This window comes from Delphinus delphis, chromosome 21 (assembly GCF_949987515.2).
Source record: "Delphinus delphis chromosome 21, mDelDel1.2, whole genome shotgun sequence".
NCBI lineage: Eukaryota > Metazoa > Chordata > Mammalia > Artiodactyla > Delphinidae > Delphinus > Delphinus delphis.
In genome coordinates this window covers 2,044,658-2,063,966 of record NC_082703.1, presented here as the reverse complement: position 1 = coordinate 2,063,966, position 19,309 = coordinate 2,044,658, and the positions used below count along the sequence as shown (strand labels likewise).

The 19,309-nt window shown below is 46.3% G+C and overlaps 1 protein-coding gene across 1 annotated transcript in view; it reads left to right on the top strand.

Annotated features, from left to right (window-relative positions):
* Positions 1–745: 745 nt before the first annotated feature.
* Positions 746–19,309, top strand: part of CSGALNACT1 (chondroitin sulfate N-acetylgalactosaminyltransferase 1) — a 322,489-nt gene continuing 303,925 nt past the window's right edge. Inside the window, exon 1 of the mRNA XM_060001577.1 lies at positions 746–817. The gene's annotated coding sequence lies outside the window, so the exon portion shown is untranslated. The remainder of the gene's footprint in view (positions 818–19,309) is intronic.

The window sequence follows — 19,309 nt, the reverse complement described above, 5'->3', positions numbered from 1 at the left end:
AAGTCAAGGGCACTTGTGGCCCTGAGGGCGTGTGTGTGTGTGTGTGTGTGTGTGTGTGTGTGTGTGTGTGTGTGGAGGCGCTTTATTACTCAACACCCCGGCTGCCTGCTTTCCATCCTGCTCCCCCCGCCCCGCTCCGACCTCCCTTCTCGGCCTCCCAGTGGCCGTCAGGGCTCCCTGCAGACATCACTTCCCCACGGCTGTGGGGTCGCGGAGCTCACGGGCTTTCTGACCTTCCCTGTGAGTAACAGCTCTCTAGTGAAGGGATATAACCCACTCGGGCCGCAAACACAGCGACTGCGGGATTAATTCTCCGAAGTGCCATGTGCAAAGTTTGGGTAAGTCAGTCGGCCCAGGGCGGGGAGGGCAGCTGAGAGCAGGCAAGGGGACAGGGCGGCTGGGGGGAGGGGGTCGGGCGGGGGTCTCAGTCCAGAAAGAGGAAGGGCCACACTTGCCGGGTGGACTCCAACGCCCCCTGCTGGGGCCCCACAGCCACCGCGTCCTCGCCCCTCCCTCAACTTCGCCGGGTCTCAGGAGCGCGCCGAGCCGCCACCTGCGGGGTGGTCTCGGGGGCGCCCGCCGCAGAGGTAGCGGCTCAGGCCAGGGCGCCCGCTCGGGCCCGAGGGACCCCGCCCCGCGCCCCGCGGCTCGCGGCCCCCACCCGGCGCGGGGCTCGGCCGCGGTCCCGCGCTCCCCGCCCCCGGGTCCCCGGAGGCTCCGCGGCCGCCCGAGCGGGAGGTGGAGCCGAGCCCGCGGCGCCGCGCAGGAGGAGCCGGCGGCGGCGGGAGCGGCGGGAGCCGGCCGGCAGCGCCTCGCGGTGAGTCGGGCCCGGGCCGGCCGGGCGTGGGCGCCGTGGGAGCGTCGGGGCGGCATCCTCGCGCCCCGCGGCTCCACCACGGGAGGCTCGCGCGGGCGTGGGGGGCGGTGCCGCGGGGAGGGGTTCGCACCGCAGGGTGGGGCAAGGAGGAGAAGAGGGGAGGGGGTGGCGCGGCGCCCGCAGGTGGGCGCGCGGGGTCCTGGGGGAGGCTTCCCGGGAGGGCCCCGGGCGCTGCTGGCCGGGGTCGCTGTGGCTTCACCAGACTCTGGTGGCCTTCAGCTGTTTGATGACTTTCTTGAACACCGACTAAAAAGTAGCCTTTGCACGTGCCCGCGTGACTGCTTTAGCTGCGGCTGCACAGAGTCGTCTTTGCTGGGATGGAGAGGGCGCGGGGGGCGCGCTCAGGTGGAGGTGGGCAGCGTGCCCTCTGCCTGGGACCCTGGCCGGGGCGAACGTGCCCGAGGGTCGCTGCGATCCGGGATGCCGGGAGGAAGTGCTGTGCGCCGTCAGCGGAGGGGCCCCCTCGAGGGCACGGTCTGGGGGTCGGGGTGAAGGGCGGCGGCGGAGGAGAGCTGTACGGAGACGCCGCGAAGTTGGTGTTTCCGCGGCGCTTCCTGCACCTGCACACCGGTCGGTGACTTTGAATTTATCTTTTCACCGATGAGCCAAGGGATGGGAGAGGAGACGGTCTAACAGCGCCGTGCACGCCAAAACAGCGAGCCTTGGGAAGCCCTCGTACATAATAGAGTGGCTATTTCGCCGCCAACTCCGCTTTTATTCTGATTTCAAAGCCTCGGAGTGGTTTTTACTTAAATGTCGTTAGAGAGGTCCAGATAATAAAGATAATAACTGTTCTTTCACGTCTTTTTACTAGAAATGGAAATTCAATTCTACCGGGTTTGTTGGATTTTAACATTTTCATACAAGAAACTCGTAATTGTTGTAGCGTTACTTGCAACAGTGAACCTTAACCAGCCCTGCGCGGTGCTGTCATGTTGCTAATTAGAAGCAGAAAAGCCAAACTTAGATATAGAAGCATAAAGCAAAAAACATAAAGCCTTAGTCATAAAAAGTGACTCAGACACGTGTAATAGTGCATAATAGGACATGGGACAGTGTGTTGTGCTCCCGGAGAGGGTCAATTTCTGGAAAGCGAGAGATGGGCCGTAACGGTTTAGATATGTGATGGTTCTTTCCATCCTATGTGTACTCTAAAGTATACAGCATTGAAATGCTTTAATTCTGTTCGTCTTTGTGCTCCAGTTTGCAAACTGTCATAATGGGGTTCAAAGCAAAATCTCAAGCTTTTGGATTCATCAGATTACATGAAAGCGAAGGGAACATTTGCTTTGCCGTCCCAGACTCCTGGGCTCCAGGCAGCCTCCCATTTATTAACTGTATGACCTTGGGCAAGTCACCCTTTCACAACATCGGTTTCGACTTTGTAAAATGCCAGTAATATTCCTCACCTTATGAAGACGTTGGGAAAAAGGAAGTAACAATTAGGGGCTTATCCCAGCGCCCAGAGCACACTAAGTGCTCTGGAAAAGTTGTCTCTTGTCTTCCTTGACTTTTAGGAACCCCCAGGTCTGGCATGTTTCAGCGCTGTTGCTGTTTTTAATTTAAAATTCCTTGTGTGCAGCCTTCCTTCCCATCCATCCCTTCAAGCACCCTTTATTGAAGAACCTCAGATGCTGCCCTGTCTGGGTGTTTGGAAGTGAGGGGCTGACGCTCTGGAGGTGGAGGTGGGCAATACTTCAGGTTTTTCCTGTTGGTAAGAATCCATCACAAGGTCGCACGATAACGCATTGTACTTCCCAGTCTTCACGTTGTTCTAGCTCTGTCCCCAGTGTAATGTCACACTGGAAAGAAAGCACAGGAAGCTCTGCACAGTGCTTGCTCTCGCTTTTACCCTGTCTCTCCAGGCCAGCTCAGGCCGGGCAGGGCGCACGGGATTTGAAAGACAGGATGTAATGAAGTTATTCTTCAGGTTAGTTTTTTTTTTTTTTTTTGCCGTACGCGGGCCTTTCACTGTTGTGGCCTCTGCCACTTCGGAGCACAGGCTCCGGACACGCAGGCTCAGCGGCCATGGCTCACGGGCCCAGCCGCTCCGCGGCATGTGGGATCTTCCCGCACCGGGGCATGAACCCGTGTCCCCTGCATCGGCAGGCGGACTCTTAGCCACTGTGCCACCAGGGAAGCCCCTCACTTTTTTTTTATTCCTAGTGAAAGAACCTTGGGATTCTAAATGATGGCCCTACTGTATATTAGGGCTAATAGAGGTTATTAAAGAAGGTAGCTCAGGTAGACTTGATTACCTATCGGTTTTACCCTGGTGATGAAGCAGTCTTATAAAAGCTTACGCAGCCAACGGAGCAGCGGCTCCACCACTAGGGGCCTCTTCTGCATAGCGTATCACCCAGGCTGTCATTCTTTGCCATTGTTATGTCCTGTAAGGTAGCGAACTTAACTTCCTGGGCTCACCACACGGAATACTTTATTAGAAAAGGGCAACCTTGTGTGAAAAGCATTACCAAAGGCCTAAAAATATGTGCAAGTGGTCTTAAATGACAGATTTCGTACCATCTGAGAATAACTTTAAAGATTTAAAGGAGTTGTAATAATCGGGCTTTTTGCTTTGCATATCCTCATATTCCAATATATGACTTTAAAAAAACTGTCTAAAAATTCAAATATATGATTTTGCTCTAGTATTTTTCAGGGGATTATGTTTTTGGTAGAGCTTATTTTTATCTTTTTATGTGTTTAAAATTGCTTTATTTCCTAAATTGGTACTTGGAGCACTAATAACTTGTTTCTCAAGGAGTTTATCTGGCCAGTAGGAGCTGCTGGTGTCTTGTCTTTTTTAAAAATGGGGCCATGTGAAATTCCACGCATAAAAATATATATTTTATTACATTCCAAGATGTATCATTGAAAGGCATTTTTCTTCTGGGAGTTTTTGAAAAGCCCTCTTACTTCTAAATTATAGCTTGAATGAAGTTAGTCAGGCTTGAGACTATTGAACAACTTGAAGGTGTGTTGGTGTTTTTATTTGTCAGATGGAATTTGCTATTTGGTAGACAAAAATACCGACAAGGTATGTAAGCAAACACGATGACTGAAAGTATTGCCATATGGTTTGTGAGTGAATAAGAGAATATTGTATTTTCAGGTTTTCAGTGAAATTTAATTACAGTGACAAACTAAATACCAGTAATTGGTAAAGCAAAACTAACTACCGTTACAGAAGAGTTCAGCGCATTGCAGGCCCCAAATCTTACCGAGGGATTTCTTCTGAATTCAGTACGTTATCAGACTTCTGATTCCGATTTTCGCGTGGCAGGACTTTTCTTTTCAGTGTGTTTTTTATTGAAGTATTGTTGATTTACAATGTTGTGTTAATTTCTGCTGTACAGCAAAGTGATTCAGTATATATATACATATATATTCTTTTTTTAATATTCTTTTCCATTATGGTTTATCATAGGATATTGAATATAGTTCTCTGCTATATAGTAGGACCTTGCTGTTTATCCATTCTCTATATAAAAGCTTACGTCTACTAACCGCAGCCTTCCACTCCATCCCTCTCCCAACCCCCTCCCCCTTGGCAACCACCAGTCTGTTGTCTCTGTCCGTGATTCTGTTTCTGTTTCATAGATAGGTTCATTTGTGTCATACTTTAGATTCCACATATAAGTGATATCCTATGGTATTTATCTTTCTCTTTCTGACTTCACTTAGTATGATAATCTCTAGGTCCATACATGTTGCTGCAAATGGCATTATTTCATTCTTTTTTAATGGTTGTGTAGTATTCCATTGTATATATGCACCACATCTTCTTTATCCATTCATCTGTCAATGGACAGATAGGTTGCTTCCATGTCTTGGCTATTGTGAATAGTGCTGCTATGAACATAGGGATGCATGTATCTTTTTGAATTATAGTTTTGTCTGGATATACATCACGTGGTGGGACTTTAAAACAAGGCAGTCTGATCTTTGCTGCCTTTCTTTCAAGGTCTAGATCATTACTAAGTACTGGGGAAGAGGAGAACTTCTGTGTGAAGGTCGTAGATAATTCTTCTTATCACTTCCCGATGAGTTAGCTAACTTTTGGGGGTTATGTTTAGGATTCTGAGCATGTCAAAGAGTTACACAGCTCCTGTTTGCACAAGAACGCTTCTTTAAACTGGGAGAGCGCTGCCGCTGCCCTCAAACATCCCTCCAGTGAAGGCCCTGCATCTCCCTGCCTCCCCGACTTCCCCCGGAGGGAGGCGGAGGCTCAGCCACAGTGATGGGTGTAGAGCTGCGTGCAAGGCGAGGCATGTGAGTTTGGACAGCAGCCTGGAGCTGACCAAGATGATGGATGCCCCAGGTGGGAGGAATTGCATGTTTTCACATGGGAGTCTTTTTTTAGGAACTTGTGCTTGGGCCCTGCATGCACAGAAACAGCAGCACTGGAGTTTGCAGAGAGGCTTGGATCCTGTGGCTTAGTGAAACAGTACTTTGATGCACAGATCATTTTAGTTGTTGCTTTTGGACAGTGCAAAACATACATTTGGTTATCCTGGGGTCAAATCTGCTACTCTCTTTCCTTTTCACACAAAGGGATATTTGAGTTGATGGAGGAAGAGGGGAGCAGGAGGCAGGGAGGAGGTAGATGGGAGTTGTCTGTTTATGCTGGACCCCTGGTCCCCTTATTTTCCCTTCCCAAGGGACGTGAGCACATGCCCTGCAACTTGATGATAGGAGCTATTCACTGGTGTTTTGGGGCTATCCTCATCTACTCTGTTAACGAAACTACTAAGATGATGGTTTTTGACTTAGGTGCTGGGTACTCTCAAGAGTGACCTTCTACTTCTGTCTCCTGTCTTTAGAAACTTACTCAGTTAATGTGGCAGCTAACCTCTGAACAGGGCTGCCAGCCCAGCAGGGGCCCCTTTGAGGTGAAGCATCCGCGCCAGGGTGCACGGCGTGTGAAGCAGAGTGTGGGCCTCAGCCTGCTTGCCTCCCATCGGGCACTCTTGTGGGACAGTTGTCCGCACAACTGTCTGTGAGGCTTACACCTGTACAAGTGGTTAGAACAGTGCTGGGCACATGATCGATGAGAGATGTATCGTTGCTGCTGCTGGTGGTGGTGGTTATTATTATTATCATTACTGATAGCATTGCTTTCAGGGTAGACCATGCTGGTAGGCACAGTAATCTGGAACAGAGGATTCAGGTGAACTTAGTGTTTGCAAAAGCAAGTGATTCATTCATTTCAGATTTCTTGCTACATTTCCATTAGAGTTCTTCTCTTCATGTGACAGAAACGGCTCACACAGAGCCCTTAACCATGTGGCAACTGCTTTGCGAAATGTGGGCAGTGAGTTGTTCATTCAATCAGCACAGCAACCTTAGGAAATGCGCACTATTATTCTCTGCATTTTTGCAGATGAGAAAACCAGGGTGTAGAGAGGCCAGTTACCTGCCCGAGGTCAGCTCGTGGGTGGCAGGCCTGAGCCTTGAGTCCATGTCTGCCCGGCTCCAGAACCTCTGTGCTGTCTTTGCCAACATCCATACTCTTTGAGTTGGTAGCCTGGAAAGCGTCTTCGAGTTCTGAGGGTTAACAAAATGTGAAAACATTGATTTCCCTTAGATTCCTGTATTTGTATCCTTTTCTAGACGCGACGGAGCAGGATGACAAATGAACTGTTATCAGTGGGTCTGCTTCAGCACTTTTTATTTATAGATTTTTATATGTGGCTTTTCCTAGTAGCTCGAAATACAATACAGTGTGGTACAACTTATTTCTGTACAACGGTTAACATCTTGTCAAGGCGCTTCTCGGGCATGTTACAAGCAGAATATATGAATAAAACCCAGCGTGTGGTTGCAGAATATTAAGGTGTGAAGGCTGGCGTCAGGCGTTCATGCATTCAATCAACAAATATTTCTTACTCACCTCTTCTCTGGAGTCACTCTGCCAGACACCACAGAGATGGCGAAGATGAGGAAGCCTGCAGCACAGAGGAAGGCTCTGGGCCTTCGGGGTGGGCATTGCTGGGGTTTGAATCTCAGCTCTGTCGCTCACTGACTGGGGGTCCTGGCGCCATCAGTGGACATCTCTGAGGCTTAGTTTCTCGTGTGCATAATGGGGAATAATAATACTTGGTAGGCTGTTGCACGAATTAAATGAGATGCATGGGGAAGCCATCAGGCCGCTGGAGGTGGTGGGTACTGACCCACAGCGGTGCCCTTCCTCTTCTCCCATCTTACCTGTCTCTTCTCCCACTTCCACCAATTACAGGGGCTGGGAGAGATAAAGATACTTAAGCTCCAAGATAGAATTCTTCCAAATGTTCCTTTCTGGTTCTCCCTTGCGTGGCTGGGACAGACCTGGCAGCGGGGTTGGGTGATACGTGAGCTGGTGCCAGTGTAGCGTTCCTGTCACACTGGCTTGTTACCCAGGAGGCCCAGAGGAGGATGGATTCCAGGAAGCAAGGGCAGCTTGGAGCCCAGGATAGGTGCCTATGGGTCCCAGGGGTGGGGATGAGAGTCTTCTGGGGGAGTAGCCAGGAACTCGGGTCCCATGGAAATTGGAACAGGCCAGAAAAGAAGTTAGAGGCGGGCTGAGTGGGAAGGGTTTGGGATGTGGGTGGAGGGCGAGGCAAGAACGTGAGCAGCTTGTCCTTGGGGACACGAGGGGGTCAGGCGGCTCAGATGTGCCGCCGGCGGGCGGTGCTGAGGTGTGGGGAGAGGCCTGCAGCCCTCCTGCACTGCCTACCCCACTGCTGAAGGGCTTGTTACAGACTTCCAGCTCCCTGGCCTCCCACTGCAGGGTTTTTGCAGAAGCACTGCAGCCTCTCCCAGCAAACAGCTAAGTCAAAATTACTAGTTGTTGCCAGTTTTCACTCTAGATCTTCAAAGGGTAGCCGGTATCATGGGAAAATAAGCCTTTACTTATTCCAGTTGGAGACTCGGTTAAACACACCCAGATCTGTTCCTGGTGAGGCCGGGAGCCCGGTCCACAGGGCGCTGTTGAGAGTCCTGCTGGCCTTTCTGGAGCGTGGGCTGTGTTGTGCGATCAGGGGTGTTTTCAGGGAGATGGTCCTAGTGGTTTTATGATAATGGGCCACCTTGTTTGGTGTCCGGGGTAGATGCCGTGTGTGGAAGGGATGGAGCGCGGGCTTCACAAGATCATTATGGTCTGGGACTGGCTGCCTCAGCCAGGGAGCAGGAGGCCCTGACTCATTTATTCTGCGCTGGCTTATGGGCATAAACCAGCCCTTCTGTGAATAAGCAAACAGAACCTGCCCAGGTGCAAGAGAAGCTTGATTCAGGGTTTAAAAAAAATGCAAGAAATTTAAAAAATGTATTGAATTGGGGAACACTTTGTTTAAAGTAAGCTACAGTAATTTTCAAAAGCCCATTTTATAGAATTAATAGCGTGTATTAAAATGAAATGAACAAGCAGACTTTAAAAAAGCGACAGAAGGATAGCTTTGTGGGAAGGAGAGTAATCCTTGAAATGGATTCCAGGTTGGTTCCTTTGGTTCCTGGGGAGCTGAGTGGAATGAATGTTTGCTGATTGCTCTAATAAGTGAGACAGTCTGGTCACCTCCGGGACAGGCCTGGGCAGTGGAGCCAGTTCACCCAGGTCCACCCTTTCTTAACTGTGATCCTGGACAAGTTACTGAATTCTTTAGGTCTCAGTTTTCTCATCTGTAAATTGGGGATAATAGTGCCCATCGTATTGGGCAGTTTGCTGATTGATTTAGAGAATGTATGTGAACGGCTTAGCATGAGAATGTATGTGAACGGCTTAGCTTGGACACTTGGTAGCATCAGCTGTTGTGATTACATAGGCACACGGGAAGGAAGGTGGAAGGAAACATAGGCGCACGGGAAGGAAGGTGGAAGGGAAACATAGGCGCATGGGAAGGAAGGTGGAAGGGAAACAGGCGCATGGGAAGGAAGGTGGAAGGGAAACATAGGCGCGTGGGAAGGAAGGTGGAAGGAAACATAGGCGCACGGGAAGGAAGGTGGAAGGAAACATAGGCGCACGGGAAGGAAGGTGGAAGGGAAACATAGGCGCACGGGAAGGAAGGTGGAAGGAAACATAGGCGCACGGGAAGGAAGGTGGAAGGGAAACATAGGCGCACGGGAAGGAAGGTGGAAGGAAACATAGGCGCACGGGAAGGAAGGTGGAAGGAAACATAGGCGCACGGGAAGGAAGGTGGAAGGAAACATAGGCGCACGGGAAGGAAGGTGGAAGGAAACATAGGCGCACGGGAAGGAAGGTGGAAGGGAAACATAGGCGCACGGGAAGGAAGGTGGAAGGAAACATAGGCGCACGGGAAGGAAGGTGGAAGGGAAACATAGGCGCACGGGAAGGAAGGTGGAAGGAAACATAGGCGCACGGGAAGGAAGGTGGAAGGGAAACATAGGCGCATGGGAAGGAAGGTGGAAGGGAAACATAGGCGCACGGGAAGGAAGGTGGAAGGAAACATAGGCGCACGGGAAGGAAGGTGGAAGGGAAACATAGGCGCACGGGAAGGAAGGTGGAAGGAAACATAGGCGCACGGGAAGGAAGGTGGAAGGGAAGGCGTGGATCAGGAGCATCTGCATTCGCCCTGGGCCTGGAGGCTTCTCATTCTACTCTTGCATAGTGTTTAATGTCTTAAGTTCTAGATGATTATAATCAGATACGTCTTGAACACCTGCTGTGTATATGTCCCTATGATAAGGTGTCTGGGTGTAGACTCTGATCCCAGAAAACTGCCCTTGGTATCCTCACGTAGCTCATGGTCTTAGGCTGAGGGGGCAAGACCGTGACGGGGTCTTGCCGTTAAAGAAGGAATTCTTAGTGTCCCTCGGCTATTTCAGTGAGCTTCCCAAAGGATACTTGCCGTCCTTGGCTTATTTCCCATCTACTCTACATACAGATGGATAGAAAATAAGTACTTCTTGGGTCTCAACATAAATAACTCAAAATACCCAGGGTACCTTTGGATGTCTTATTTGCGTAGAAATAAGATTTATTTAAGTACGTTTGTACTTAATACATAATGGGAACCCAGAGGAGGAGACTTGTGTTTTGGGGGATATTTCTTTGGGTGTGGCTCTGACCTGCAAGCTCTTATACCTAAAGCACGTTCTTGGGTGGGGAGGGTCCTTTTGTCTTTTCACTGAACTCATGGCCCATAGATTTCTGGGCCACAATAACGACAGAGCTGTGTGTAAAGAGGGTTTTGTTTGTTTGGTTTGTATCTCTCCTCCAGATGGTGTACACATGTTGCTGCAGAAGGAGACTAGGTTGGTGGAGAAAGGATTCCGGAGCTGACTCACTCTGTGGCCATGGGCAAGTTCTTAATCCCTAAAGTAGGAATCTAATCATTGAGACTCAAGGGCCATTTGAATGCAAAGCAATGAAATTTATGGACTGTGGATGGCTTCATGAGTCCAAACAGTGGCTGAAGCAAAAATCTGAGCATAAAGCTAGTTACTCTGTTGGGTCAAGTGACCGTTTCAACATCTTGGGTCTTGGGTTGTCTCAAAAACGGATTTTCTTTGTAGACAGGATATTTTTCACTTAAGTAATTAAAAATCCTCAGAGTGTTTTCCATGGAAATCCGTGGGCATACAGGAGAATTTATCCAGCTTCACTGGAATTACCTTTTTCTCTTCCTTCAAGAGTGACTCTGGACCAGTGCCTGGGCCGTTATTAGTGTGGAGTGCAGAGGCCGTGAGAACACACCCTTTATGAAGAGCGGGTGTCTCATGTTCTGATGGAAATGAGGCTGGAGACAGGAGGAGATGCAGGAACTAGACCCGTCTGGTTGCCTGAAAGCACGGGGAGGTGACTATTTGGGTTGTGGGGACAGCCCTTCCGGGGGTGAAGGCACGTGGGAGGCATCAGTTTTTTTTTTTTTCTTACATCTTTATTGGAGTATAATTGCTTTACAATGGTGTGTTAGTTTCTGCTTTATAACAAAGTGAATCAGTTATACATATACATATGTTCTCATTACTGTTCCCTCTTGCATCTCCCTCCCTCCCACCCTCCCTATCCCACCCCTCTAGGTGGTCACAAAGCACCGAGCTGACCTCCCTGTGCTATGCGGCTGCTTCCCACTAGCTATCTGTTTTACGTTTGGTAGTGTATATATGTCCATGCCACTCTCTCACTTTGTCACAGCTTACCCTTCCCCCTCCCCATATTCTCAAATCCATTCTCTAGTAGGTCTGTGTCTTTATTCCTGTCTTATCCCTATGTTCTTCATGACTTTTTTTTTTCTTAAATTCCATATATATATGTGTTAGCATATGGTATTTGTCTTTCTCTATCTGACTTACTTCACTCTGTATGACAAACTCTCGGTCCATCCACCTCATTACAAATAGCTCAATTTTGTTTCTTTTTATGGCTGAGTAATATTCCATTGTATATATGTGCCACATCTTCTTTATCCATTCATCCGATGATGGACACTTAGGTTGTTTCCATCTCCTGGCTATTGTAAATAGAGCTGCAATGAACGTTTTGGTACATGACTCTTTTTGAATTATGGTTTTCTCAGGGTATATGCCCAATAGTGGGATTGCTGGGTCATATGGTATTTCTATTTGTAGTTTTTTAAGGAACCTCCATACTGTTCTCCATAGTAGCTGTACCAATTCACATACCCACCAGCAGTGCAAGAGTGTTCCCTTTTCTCCACACCCTCTCCGGCATTTATTGTTTCTAGATTTTTTGATGATGGCCATTCTGACTGGTGTGAGATGATACCTCATTGTAGTTTTGATTTGCATTTCTCTAATGATTAATGATGTTGAGCATCCTTTCATGTGTTTGTTGGCAGTCTGTATATGTTCTTTGGAGAAATGTTTATTTAGGTCTTCTGCCCAGTTTTGGATTGGGTTGTTTGTTTTTTTGTTATTAAGCTACATGAGCTGCTTGTAAATCTTGGAGATTAATCCTTTGTCAGTTGTTTCATTTGCAAATATTTTCTCCCATTCTGAGGGTTGTCTTTTGGTCTTGTTTATGGTTTCCTTTGCTGTGCAAAAGCTTTGAAGTTTCATTAGGTCCCATTTTTTAATTTTTGTTTTTATTTCCATTTCTCTAGGAGGGGGTCAAAAAGGATCTTGCTGTGATTTATGTCATAGGTTGTTCTGTCTATGTTTTCCTCTACGAGTTTGATAGTTTCTGGCCTCACATTTAGGTTTTTAATCCATTTTGAGCTTATTTTTTTGTATGGTGTTACGGAGTGATCTAATCGCATACTTTTATATGTACCTGTCCAGTTTTCCTAGCACCATTTATTGAAGAGACTGTCCTTTCTCCACTGTACATTCCTGCCTCCTTTATCAAAGATAAGGTGACTATATGTGCGTGGGTTTATCTCTGGGCTTTCTATCCTGTTCCATTGAGCTATATTTCTGTTTTTGTGCCAGTACCATACTGTCTTGATTACTGTAGCTTTGTAGTATAGTCTGAAGTCAGGGAGCCTGATTCCTCCAGCTCTGTTTTTCGTTCTCAAGACTGCTTTGGCTATTCGAGGTCTTTTGTGTTTCCATACAAATTGTGAAGTTTTTTGTTCTAGTTCTGTGAAAAATGCCAGTGGTAGTTTGATAGAGATTGCATTGAATCTGTAGATTGCTTTGGGTAGTATAGTCATTTTCACAATGTTGATTCTTCCAATCCAAGAACATGGTATATCTCTCCATCTATTTGTATCATTAATTTCTTTCATCAGTGTCTTATAATTTTCTGCATAGAGGTCTTTTGTCTCCTTAGGTAGGTTTATTCCTAGATATTTTATTCTTTTTGTTGCAGTGGTAAATGGGAGTGTTTTCTTGATTTCACTTTCAGATTTTTCATCATTAGTGTATAGGAATGCCAGAGATTTCTGTGCATTAATTTTGTATCCTGCTACTTTACCAAATTTATTGATTAGCTCTAGTGGTTTTCTGGTAGCATCTTTAGGACTCTCTATGTATAGTATCATGTCATTTGCAAACACAGCTTTACTTCTTTTCTGATTTGGATTCCTTTTATTTCCTTTTCTTCTCTGATTGCTGTGGCTAAAACTTCCAAAACTATGTTGAATAAGAGTGGTGAGAATGGGCAACCTTGTCTTATTCCTGATCTTAGTGGAAATGCTTTCAGTTTTTCACCATTGGGGATGATGTTGGCTGTGGGTTTGTCATATATGGCCTTTATCATGTTGAGGAAAGTTCCCTCTATGCCTACTTTCTGCAGGGTTTTTATCATAAATGGGTGTTGAATTGTGTCAAAAGCTTTCTCTGCATCTATTGAGATGACCATATGGTTTTTCTCCTTCAATTAGTTAATATGGTGTATCACATTGATTGATTTGCGTATATTGAAGAATCCTTGCATTCCTGGAATAAACCCCACTTGATCATGGTGTATGATCCTTTTCATGTGCTGTTGGATTCTGTTTGCTAGTATTTTGTTGAGGATTTTTGCATCTATGTTCATCAGTGATATTGGCCTGCACTTTTCTTTCTTTGTGACATCCTTGTCTGGTTTTGGTATCAGGGTGATGGTGGCCTCGCAGAATGAGTTTGGGAGTGTTCCTCCCTCTGCTATATTTTGGAAGAGTTTGAGAAGGATAGGTGTTAGCTCTTCTCTAAATGTTTGATAGAATTTGCCTGTGAAGCCGTCTGGTCCTGGGTTTTTGTTTGTTGGAAGATTTTAAATCACAGTTTCAATTTCAGTGCTTGCGATTGGTCTGTTCATATTTTCTATTTCTTCCTGGTTCAGTCTTGGCAGGTTGTGCCTTTCTAAGAATTTGTCCATTTCTTCCAGGTTGTCCATTTTATTGGCATAGAGTTGCTTGTAGTAATCTCTCATGATCTTTTGTATCTCTGCAGTGTCCGTTGTTACTTCTCCTTTTTCATTTCTAATTCTATTGATTTGAGTCTTCTCCCTTTTTTTCTTGATGAGTCTGGCTAATGGTTTATCAATTTTGTTTATCTTCTCAAAGAACCAGCTTTTAGTTTTATTGATCTTTGCTATCGTTTCCTTCATTTCTTTTTCATTTATTTCTGATCTGATCTTTTTTTTTTTTAAATTAATTAATTTATTTATTTTTGGCTGTGTTGGGTCTTCGTTTACTGTGCGAGAGCTTTCTGTAGTTGCGGCGAGCGGGGTCCACTCTTCATCGCGGTGCGCGGGCCTCTCACTGTCACGGCCTCCTTTGTGGCGGAGCACAGGATCCAGACGCGCAGGCTCAGTAGTTGTGGCTCACGGGCCCAGCTGCTCCGCGGCATGTGGGATCCTCCCAGACCCGGGCTCGAACCCGTATCCCCTGCATTGGCAGGCAGATTCTCAACCACTAGCGCCACCAGGGAAGCCCTCTGATCTGATCTTTATGACTTCTTTCCTTCTGCTAACTTTGGGGTTTTTTTTTTGTTCTTCTTTCTCTAATTGCTTTAGGTGCAAGGTTAAGTTGTTTATTCAAGATGTTTCCTGTTTCTTAAGGTAGGATTGTATTGCTATAAACTTCCCGCTTAGAATTGCTTTTGCTGCATCCTATAGGTTTTGGGTCGTCGTGTCTCCATTGTCACTTGTTTCTAGGTGTTTTTTGATTTCCTCTTTGATTTCTTCAGCGATCACTTCGTTATTAAGTAGTGTATTGTTTAGCCTCCATGTGTTTGTATTTTTTACAGAACTTTTCCTGTAATTAATATCTAGTCTCGTAGCGTTGTGGTCAGAAAAGACACTTGATAAAATTTCAATTTTCTTAAATTTACCAAGGCTTGATTTGTGACCCAAGATATGATCTATCCTGGTGAATGTTCCATGAGCACTAGAGAAAAATGTGTATTCTGTTGTTTTTGGATGGAATGTCCTATAAATATCAATTAAGTCCATCTTGTTTAATGTATCATTTAAAGTTTGTGTTTCCTTATTTATTTTCATTTTGTATGATCTGTCCATTGGTGAAAGTGGGGTGTTAAAGTCCCCTACTATGAATGTATTACTATCGATTTCCCCTTTTATGGCTGTTAGTATTTGCCTTATGTATTGAGGGGCTCCTATGTTGGGTGCATACATATTTACAATTGTTATATCTCCTTCTTGGATCAATCCCTTGATCATTGTGTAGTGTCCTTCTTTGTCTCTTCTAATAGTCTTTATTTTAAAGTCTATTTTGTCTGATATGAGAATTGCTACTCCAGCTTTCTTTGGTTTCCATTTGCATGGAATATCTTTTTCCATCCCCTTACTTTCAGTCTGTTTGTGTCTCTAGGTCTGAAGTGGGTCTCTTGTAGACAGCATATATATGGGTGTTGTTTTTGTATCCATTCAGCCAGTCTGTGTCTTTTGGTGGAGCATTTAATCCATTTACATTTAAGGTAATTATCGATATGTATGTTCCTATTCCCATTTTCTTAATTGTTTTGGGTTTGTTATTGTAGGTCTTTTCCTTCTCTTGTATTTCTTGCCTAGAGAAGATCCTTTAGCATTTGTTGTAAAGCTGGTTTGGTGGTGCTGAACTCTCTCAGCTTTTGCTTGTCTGTAAAGGTTTTAATTTCTCCATCAAATCTGAATGAGATCCTTGCTGGGTAGTGTAATCTTGGTTGTAGGTTTTTCTCCTTCATCACTTTAAATTTGTCCTGCCAGTCCCTTCTGGCTTGCAGAGTTTCCTCTGAGAGATCAGCTGTTAACCTTATGGGGAATCCCTTGTGTGTTATTTTTCCCTTGCTGCTTTTAATGTTTTCTTTGTATTTAATTTTTGACAGTTTGATTAATATGTGTCTTGGCGTGTTTCTCCTTGGATTTATCCTGTATGGGACTCTCTGTGCTTCCTGGACTTGATTAACTATTTCCTTTCCCATATTGGGGAAGTTTTCAACTATAATCTCTTCAAATATTTTCTCAGTCCCTTTCTTTTTCTCTTCTTCTGGAACCCCTATAATTCGAATGTTGGTACGTTTAATGTTGTCCCAGAGGTCTCTGAGACTGTCCTCAGTTCCTTTCATTCATTTTTCTTTATTCTGCTCTGCAGTAGTTATTTCCACTATTTTATCTTCCAGGTCACTTATCCGTTCTTCTGCCTCAGTTATTCTGCTATTGATCCCATCTAGAGTATTTTTAATTTCATTTATTGTGTTGTTCATTGTTGCTTGTTTCATCTTTAGTTCTTCTAGGTCCTTGTTAAATGTTTCTTGCATTTTCTCTATTCTATTTCCAAGATTTTGGATCATCTTTACTATCATTATTCTGAATTCTTTTTCAGGTAGACTGCCTATTTCCTCTTCATTTGTTAGGTCTGGTGGGTTTTTATCTTGCTCCTTCATCTGCTGTGTGTTTTTCTGTCTTCTCATTTTGCTTATCTTACTGTGTTTGGCGTCTTCTTTTTGCAGGCTGCAGGTTCGTAGTTCCCGTTGTTTTTGGTGTCTGTCCCCAGTGGCTAAGGTTGGTTCAGTGGGTTGTGTAGGCTTCCTGGTGGAGGGGACTAGTGCCTGTGTTCTGGTGGATGAGGCTGGATCTTGTCTTTCTGGTGGGCAGGTCCACGTCTGGTGGTGTGTTTCAGGGTGTCTGTGGCCTTATTATGATTTTAGGCAGCCTCTCTGCTAATGGGTGGGGTTGTGTTCCTGTATTACTAGTTGTTTGGCATAGGGTGTCCAGCACTGTAGCTTGCTGGTCGTTGAGTGAAGCTGGGTGCTGATTTTGAAATGGAGATATCTGGGAGATTTTCACCGTTTGATATTATGTGGAGCTGGGAGGTCTCTGGTGGACCAGTGTCCTGAAGTTGGCCCTCCCACCTCAGAGGCACAGCTGTAACTCCTGGCTGCAGCACCAAGAGCCTTTCATCCACACGGTTCAGAATAAAAGGGAGAAAAAGTAAAAAGAAAAAAAGAAAGAAAGAGAAAGAAAGAAAGGAAGGAAGGAAGGAAGGAAGGAGGGGAAAGAAAGAGGATAAAATAAAATAAGATAAAAGAAAATAAAGTTATTAAAATAAAAATAATTATTAAGAAAAAAATTTTTTATAAAGGAAAAAAAAATGGACGGATAGAACACTGGGATAAATGGTGAAAGCAAAGCTATATAGACAAAATCTCACACAGACGCATACACATACACACTCACAGAAAGAGGAAAAGAGGAAAAATAATAAATCTTGTTCTCAAAGTCCACCTCCTCAATTTGGGATGATTCGTTGTCTATTCAGGTATTCCACAGATGCAGGGTACATCAAGTTGGTTGTGGAGCTTTAATCCGCTGCTTCTGAGGCTGCTGGGAGAGATATCCCTTTCTCTTCTTTGTTCTCACAGCTCCCGGGGTTCAGCTTTGGATTTGGGCCCGCCTCTGCATGTAGGTCCCAGAGAGCGTCTATTCTTCGCTCAGACAGGACGGGTTTAAAGGAGCCGCTGATTCGGGGGCTCTGGCTCACTCAGGCCGGGGGGAGGGAGGGGCATGGAGTGCGGGGCGAGCGTGCGGCGGCAGAGGCTGTCAAGACGTTGCACCAGCCTGAGGCGTGCCGTGCGTTCTCCCGGGCAATTTGTCCCTGGATCCCGGGACCCTGGCAGTGGCGGGCTGCACAGGCTCCCCGGGAAGGGGGTGTGGAGAGTGACCTGTGCTCGCACACAGGCTTCTTGGTGGCGGCAGCAGCAGCCTTAGCGTCTCATGCCCATCTCTGGGTTCCGCGCTGTTAGCCGTGGTTTGCGCGCGTCTCTGGAGCTCCTTTAAGCAGCGGTCTTAATCCCCTCTCCTCGGGCACCAGGAAACAAAGAGGGAAGAAAATGTCTCCTGCCTCTTCGGCAGGTCCAGACTTTTCCCCGGACTCCCTGCCGGCTAGCCGTGGTGCACTAATCCCCTGCAGGCTGTGTTCACGCCGACAACCCCAGTCCTCTCCCTGCGCTCCAACTCTCGGGCTGGTGAGTGCCGGTCGGCATCGATCATATGTGCGGGAATCTCTCCGCTTTGCCTTCCTCATCCCTGTGGCTGCGCTCTCCTCCGCGGCTCCGAAGCTTTCCCCCTCCGCCACCCGCGGTCTCCGCCCACGAAGGGGCTTCTAGTGTGTGGAAACCTTTCCTCCTTCACGGCTCCCTCCCACTGGTGCAGGTCCCGTCCCTATTCTTTTGTCTTTGTTTATTCTTTTTTCTTTTGCCCTACCCAGGTACATGGGGAGTTTCTTGCTTTTTGGCAGGTCTGAGGTCTTCTGCCAGCGTTCAGTAGTTGTTCTGTAGGAGTTGTTCCACGTGTAGATGTATTTCTGGTGTATCTGTGGGGAGGAAGGTAATCTCCGCGTCTTACTCTTCCGCCATCTTCCCCCACACCAGGCACCAGCTTTTTAAAACTCTCTTCCCTGGTCTCCGTAAATGACTGTTTAATTATCTTGGGGGCAAATGTCATACCAGTGTGAAGCGGACAGGCATTACTGCAGCTCTTAGTCACTTAGGATTGAGAGTCAGAGAATGAATGGAGAAGCTTTGACGAAAGCTAGCCACGTTCATCTATTTTATCTATATGAACTAAAAATCTTTGAAATGGCAAGGTCGTGCATCTGAAGGGGACACTTGGATTCTGGAGGATTTGTAGAGTTCATTTAATGGTCTTGTCAGTGACTTGCTGGAGTTAGAAGTCACGGGAGGACCACTGCTTAGCAACAGAAATAATGTTATTTCTGAGATCAGTTGGACCAACATAAGTATTTTGCAGAAATAATAGCACCATTGAGACCGTTTGCAAGCAGCGAGGTGCAGTGTGTAGACACGGTAGGTTCTTTGTAAATACGCATGAAACGAACAGAGGCACCATTTGGACTATCTCTGTATTTTTCAGATGAACAGAAAGAGGCCCAGAGAAGTGAAGTGCCTTATCTAAGATGGCCCAGCTACTGAGGGGAACGCATTGTCAGGAATGGAGCCCAGGTCTCTTGTTTCCATCCCACTGCTCTTGATGGGCCATGCAGCATCCTTGGGTACCACCGCCGGCTGGCAGGTAGTTTTAGGTGCCCCGACAATGATGCCACCTACACAATTGCCTGCTCTCAGGTTTTTCAGAGTCTGGTTATGGAGCTCCTGCCGTGTGCCCAGCACTGTTCTTGGTGCTAGAGATACACAGGTGAAAAGACAGGGGTTTCTGACCTCAGGGAGCTCTCAGTAGAGTGAAATACAAAGAAGGGACTAAGCCATGGCTTAGTGACATGTGGAACATCTTCCTTGGAGATGTAAGCTCTCAGTGCCTACTTCAGGGGGAATGAGATTAGTTTTAATTTCCTGTTGATTTTACAGCATCAGAAATGGAAACGATGACCATAAACTTCATGAATCAACTTAACTCCAAATGATCCCAGTCTCATCTGGATTAAAATTTGAAACTCTTTTTTCTCTGCACTTCAAATCCATGATCTTTCTGGAAACACTTGCTAAGAATAGTTCTGGAGGAGTTTGTTTATGGACACAAGTCAAAAATTAAATTGTTTATGTCAAAGAGAAGTAAGATGTCGATATGGGTAT